We start from the raw sequence: 6829 nt of genomic DNA on the forward strand, positions 1-6829 counted from the left end.
TCGCAATCGCTTCTGCACCGCAATAAATAAGACTGTTTCCCCAATGTCAGGACTCGTCAGCATGCCTGTAGGACAAACGAAAAACATATTGAAAATATAGCTTGTTAAGTCCAGCATGGACAGTCATACTGCCGCTCCAGAAACCAGGTACTGTCGGCTGGAGTCATGCCGAGCCCGGTAGGCAAGAAAAGAAACATAGAGAAGCAAAGAGAGGGGCTCTGTCATCTGCACGCACAGGAATTCAATGATAAGACTTAAACGCTAAGAATAAGTGTATTTATCCTTAAAAAATATTATTATCATTACAGCTACCTGTTTTGTTACTACCATACAACAGTGTATGGTCAGTGTTTTACAAAAAATCCTTGCAAAAATATTATCATTACAGCTACCTGTTTTGTTACAATTTGTATATAACTAATGTGTGAAAAATTTAACAAAAGGAAGGTATGGATTAATCATGTCATTATAGCAATCACAATCGCAATCATCAATGGAGAAAAGAAAAAAACTTAGTTGCTCCTTGACCCAGGTACTGTCAGCGAAGTTACTGAGCCCAGGGAACATTTTGAAATCAAGCAGGTTTGTTATCACCAAAAAAAAGGGGGGAGTATTTCTTATTATATAATTATTTACGACACTACCACTATTACTTTTTACTATTTATTACCAATATTTTATTATAACCTTACTATTGAATTAATTCACTTAAATTTTGATGAGAGAGCGCATCTTACTTAAAAATAAACTCCAGCACCAACATTGGAATAGTTGTTGTCCGTTTGAAATATTCTGAAATGTTATCAGCAGGAATGTTGGACCTCTTTCTTTGACGGCCAAAAGTCCCAGATTCTGCAGGAGTAACACACTTTTTGAGCTAAAAATATAGCTTTCTCACACCAAATGTCATGGTAAGCATCATCCGATTTCGGGTATGGCAGCACTTTTTAAGGCATCAATCATATGAATTCCTTCAAAGACGTCAATGGACTTGTTCTGAAGCATAATACAAGAAGCCCTGGGGGCTCTAAGAATTTCCGCTCGCTACCAAAATATTTGATGACAACCTGCTAATTCGTTGTGTTATCGTGCCAGACATTCGAAGAGGTTTGGTGCATTAAGCTCTGAAGATAAAGCACACATGTGACATTATATCTTAAACAAACGCAAACAAAACGTAACGTGTCATAATAAACTCACATTTTAAAAGAAATTGCTAACAAAATTACAGCCTATCATTCATAGTTAAAAGTCTTGCGCTTGAAACGTTTATGGTCTTAAACAGCATTTAGTTGACAAAAAATCAAAATTTTGATGTGACCATCATTTTCAGCATACTTTTTTTCTGTGCCAAATTTTGTTTATAATAAAGTAGTTATAATTTTTGGACCAAATTTGGCCTAAAATGACATTTAGGTGACAAAAATCAAAATTATTATGTCACCATTATGTTTAGCACACTTTTTTTGTTAACTGTGCCAAATTTTGTCGAAAACAAATACCAATTTTGGCCTGAAACGTCATTTAGATGACTTCCCAGTAGTTAGGGAGCTTGGGTCAGAAGTTTGAATCTGTGACGGAGGAATGTGAAATCCCAGGGTCGATTTTTTCTCAAAAAATGCTCCGAAAGAAAAAAACGACGGTTTTAAAGAATTTCCTAAGCCTGCGGGCGCGGAAATTCAATAAAGAATAATATTTGCCTGTCATACATAAGTCGGCCTGCCCACGAGGGTGCCGATAAGCCGCATACGCCGTAAAAAGTGTGGGTGTTTTCGGGCGAGTTCGGCGTTTTAAAGAAAATTCAGTATTTGGCCGAAAAAAACCCGCATAGTCCTGAACAATGCCCGAAAAAAAAGATTTACCATAAATGACTCTCGAAGAATTATTTAAAAAAGTATAAAAATTAGAATGAACTAACTATATGGTAGCTAAGTTCTTAAAAGAACTGTTTTTATGGTTTTGATAAGATTTACTTGATAAATAACTTATATATAAACTTTATTACCTCCTTTCTCTTCAAGTGTGTTCTTTCAATTGTCGTCCGCCATGTTTATGTTACAAGGTGTTGCATTTCGGGAATGTTTCGAGCGAGTTCGGGAAAGTGCAGGCGGTTTCGGCGGACAACCGTCAATTTAATTCGAAAAGTCGCCTGAACTCGCCCTTATATATGCGGGCGTTTGCGGCTTATCGGCACCTTTGCCCCGATTATGTTCATTCTATAATAAGTGAGAAATAATATTAGACTGTCGTACACAATCTGGCCTGACCTGATTATGTTCCTTTTATAAGTGCCAAATAATATTTTTTGAGTAATAAGCCGGCCTGTCCTGATTATGTTGCCCTGATTATGTATTTCCTGCCCTGTTCTTAACCAGGGCAAGCTACTTAATCAGGCCAATGTTCATTATCCAGGCAGAACAGCTATATGGCTAAAACCTTTACACGCCATTTTTATGAAACAACTGTCTACATAAAGTTTGTTTACAAAATTCAACTTGCTCAGTCTATAAGAAATTTAAAAAACATTAACAAAAATAACTGAACAAGTAAGACAACAAATTCAAATGATTTAATTACCCAAGATTTTAAACCCCTTAACATACACAGGCGTAACTAGGAAATAAAAACTTAAAAATTTAAAGTATATAGATTCTCTGACCATCTCCTTTCGAAGGCAAAACAAAGTGTAATCTATTGTAACCATATACCTTTTCATAATTTCTCCAGGCACCGCTGAATTTAGCGTAACTATGTTCGCCATTTATATGAAGGCAACCAAAAACTGTTGACCAATAGCGTAGCAGTATTGACCAACATTACGTCATATATTGGACGCGGGAAAGTTCTTCGCGCTTTGAGCTGCCAAAGTTTCTTGTGTTTTTATTTTCTGTTTCTTACTTTCTTTGTTTTCTTTTATTTTCTTGTGAATTTGACTAAAACTAACTTCACTGTGATAGCTAGCTAGCATAGCTGAGTGTAAAAACAGTTTTTTTTATTTGACGCCTTATTATTCTCTTGGTCAAGGTCATAGCTTTCAATTTCAGTTTGCACACATCAACAGCTTTTACTACTGTATATTGTCATGGTTGAAATATGGTTGTTTGAATTGCACAAAATAGTGGAATCTTAATGTGTGTGTGTTTTCTGGTCCAAATTTGCATTTTTGCACAGAATCATGCACATATTCTTGTGCACTTAATGCTCATCTGTCATTGCTTGATGTCAGACATTAGAAACCAGCTTGATACAGCAAGCTTACATTTATTGACTCACCATAAAAAATATAACCTTCCCTTGAAGTGAGAATAGTATTACAATTTTAACTATATGTCTATTGATCAAATTGGATCAAATACAGCGTTTTCGAAAACAATATCATCAAACTATCTTGCTAATTTCCCAATGATACTGTTCTGCCCAATCTTGAAACGGCCCCCGTCTTAGCCAAATCTGGCCTGGTCAATTCAACAGTACTGGCAAATTCGTTTTTGATGTACATACCCCAAATATATTTTTTAATGTGCCTGAGAATGTTTGTAGGGTCTTGCAAACAACAGAGCTTGTGTGTCACATCCATGGTCTCCTGCCTAATCTTTTGACGAACTGGGCATTTTTATGTCCAAATATTGGGCAGTCTCCTAAGATTGGGCAGAACAATACTATCACAGTATATCTGAATTATGTTTTCCGTCAAATTTAAGCAAATCTTGTTTTGATTGATAAATTAATGTTGTCATAAATTATTTGATTTTCTGACTTGGTAGTTTGTGGGATGCTCGGATATAGTAACGATGTTTTACTACAATAAAAAAGTATATGTTTTGCTTAATTTTTTAAACAAATGTATAGTCTTTTCCTTGCAAAATTAGGAGTTTCTTTAAATACAGTAAACTCTCCTGAATCTCTTTCGGCAAGTTGCACCCCGCTATGTATTCCTGACCCACTCACACATTTAATTAATCATTTTGTAAATTATTGTGGTTGGTTCTATTCAGCTGAGACATGATTGCCGCAACTACAAACACCCTGAAATATCTATGTATATGTTAAAAAAAGTTAATTATGGTAATACGTTTTCATGTGAAACAGAACAATATATTATGGTCCATGTTTAGCATATTTAAATCTTTGTTACTAGGTAAATTGACAATAAATAAAAGTTTGCATCAATGTCAAAAGTAAGTTTTTTTTCTTGTAGAAAAAAGTACTTAATCCTACTATGGGCTAAATTTCACCATGCAAATGATGGTGGTGAAGAATTCAAAAGAATAATTATTCGATTATAATTAATAAATTATAAGTAATACTTAACAGGCTTAATATAAACGTACTATATTTTGACTTGTATTTGGCATAAAATCACTTTGTCTTTATACTACCATATATTTACATATATATTATATATTTAACGTGGCCATATTTCTTTTTAAAGTGATGAGAAAACGTCTCTATGAAGCTTGAAAGTTGTATTTCTTTTTAAAATGACGAGAAAATGTCTCTACAAAGCTTTAACGTGGCCATATTCCTTTTTTAAGTGACAAGAAAACATTTTGTATCATGTTATAAAAAAGTTTGTATGGACTTCGTTTGTACTTTTTACTTTAAACAAAGCACTTAATATTGTTTTCGTTTAGCATAACGAAGTATATAATGTACTTTGTATCGTTTGTTTTATGACACAAAAAAACATACAAACATTTTAAGACAAAACAAAACAGGTAGCAATGATTTTTTGTGTGAAGGTTATTTTACAAAAACACACATTTAATACCCACAATGATTTAACTTTTCTAATATGTCAGGCCAGAGCCAGAAAAAGCATCCGCTAAAAAATTACCAGTGCTATATGGAGTGCAAAAAATCGCACTTGTAAGCAAAATTTACAAGTGCAATGTGAATATTAGCCAGTGTGAATCACACCTAACTATTTTTTTTTACCACAACGTTTCGTTATTTAAGATGTATAGAAATGATTTTGCAGACTGCCTCATATTAGGTGCGCGATCGCGCGCATGCACCTTGGCACGGTCCTAAAATGTGTTAGACAAGTGAAAAATAACTCGCCTAAAATACGAACTCATTCCTTATGTGCGTGAACAATCAAGCTCCTAAATAAAACTGTAGCGAGTAATATTATTCAAAGAAATCACATGGAAATAAAAACGCAAAAAATGGAGCGCTGTTTTTAATTCTTCAATTACGCAGTCTACAAAGGAGGTAATGAATAAAAGATATTTATGTAGAAATGAGACATGAGATCCTAAAACTTGTGTACATTTAAGCGGTACTGTATATGTTATTACAATAATAAAACATTATTTTAAGGTGGCAGTAATCCTTTTAAAAATCGGATTTTTTTTACATAATTGGTTACGTAAGGTTATTTTCAGACTATATATATCCAATTTTTTCTGTTATAACACACTTGTCACGATTTTATGGCTATAATACTATTATCTTTCACCAAAAATATTTAGCCTTAAAAATTCCTCTTTAAAATAAAATTCATGAATAATTAATTAGTTTTGCCGAGTATAGTTTAAGTCTACGTGGTTGTGAAATTGTACAGAAAGAAATGATGTAATTATTAAAGAGAAACGTTAATAACAACAAAGATGGCGCATTATAAAGAAATTTAAGACGATCTTCATTATGCTACATTGCACAAGCTGTAACTTTCAATAGCATTTTCGTTTTACTTTAAAATTTTCAGACATGCTTGGTGAATCATGCAGCCATGATACGGTGTGCGGAAATCTTTTTATTCGGGATATTTTTCTTTTAACAGCGTTTGATGCAGCAGGGGATGCTAACAAAAAATCTTTTGAAAAAAGATTAAAGGCTATTGTTAAAAAAATAAGAATGAACAAAAAAAATCCGCACACCGTTTTAACAGGGTTAACCCGAGGTTCATTTAAAAACAGAAGCTGATGAAAAATAACGAGATTGTAAAAAGTTTTTCTTGTTTTTGATACATTTTTAAAAAGAAATTTCTGCTGACTCAGCAATTTTAGTGTTAAAATCATTTTCTTATGTATTAAGGCCTATATTTCTAGGAAATAGTAAAATAAAATGGTATAAATAAAACACTGAGTAAATGATTCAGCTATTTGGACAGCTAAAAAAGGGTTACTGCCACCTCAAAGGTTACCTCCCGCAAAAAATTAAGTTAAGCTCATATGAAAGATCTTTGAAAGTTCTCTAGAAATCCTTTTATTTTTTTTGAAAAATCTTTATCCGTTTCTGAGATATTTGTCTTAAAAGTTGTGCTAATTATGCAAAATTATGATGCCATGAATATGAATTGAGCATAATTATGATAACTAAATGTTAAAATTTATGTAAAAATGTTCAAAACGCGTCAAAGTGAATGGATAGGAAACATTTTTAACTCTCTATGGCTTGTCATCATGCATAATTAGTAAATCTTCTTAGTCCAAATTCTAAAGAACCAATCAAGAATTTTTAAAAAAATATTCAAATTCCTAGACAGCCTTTCAAGTACTTGTATAAGCAGTTACCTTTATTTTTTGCGGGAGGTAACCTTTAAATAATTTTAGGTAACATAAAATTTATTCAAATTTTTGTAAAATTTAAATTTAATTTAGTAAAATTATTTTTTTACTATATGAAAGGAATTTTCTTTGTGATTTTTTAGAGTACATCTACGTTTCTTGAAAAAAATAAAAAAGTGACCTGGCTGCCAAAGGGTGAAATTCTACTTTTCATTTACTTCAATTTTTATTTGTTCATTTTTGTATTTATTTTTAGAGACGACAGAATAAGCGTGAGACAGACCCACGTTCTATTGCAAAGTATTATTGCAAAC

General features: G+C 32.7%; 1 long non-coding RNA gene across 1 annotated transcript; it reads right to left on the reverse strand.

Annotated features, from left to right (window-relative positions):
* Positions 1-260: 260 nt before the first annotated feature.
* On the reverse strand, positions 261-2767 carry LOC130641942 (uncharacterized). Its single transcript, XR_008982523.1, has 2 exons — positions 2709-2767; positions 261-1124 (listed from the first exon to the last, which is right to left on the reverse strand). It is a non-coding gene; the product is annotated as an uncharacterized LOC130641942 (long non-coding RNA).
* Between the last annotated feature and the right edge of the window lie 4062 nt (positions 2768-6829).

This window comes from Hydractinia symbiolongicarpus, chromosome 4 (genome assembly GCF_029227915.1).
Source record: "Hydractinia symbiolongicarpus strain clone_291-10 chromosome 4, HSymV2.1, whole genome shotgun sequence".
Classification (NCBI taxonomy): Eukaryota; Metazoa; Cnidaria; class Hydrozoa; order Anthoathecata; family Hydractiniidae; genus Hydractinia; species Hydractinia symbiolongicarpus.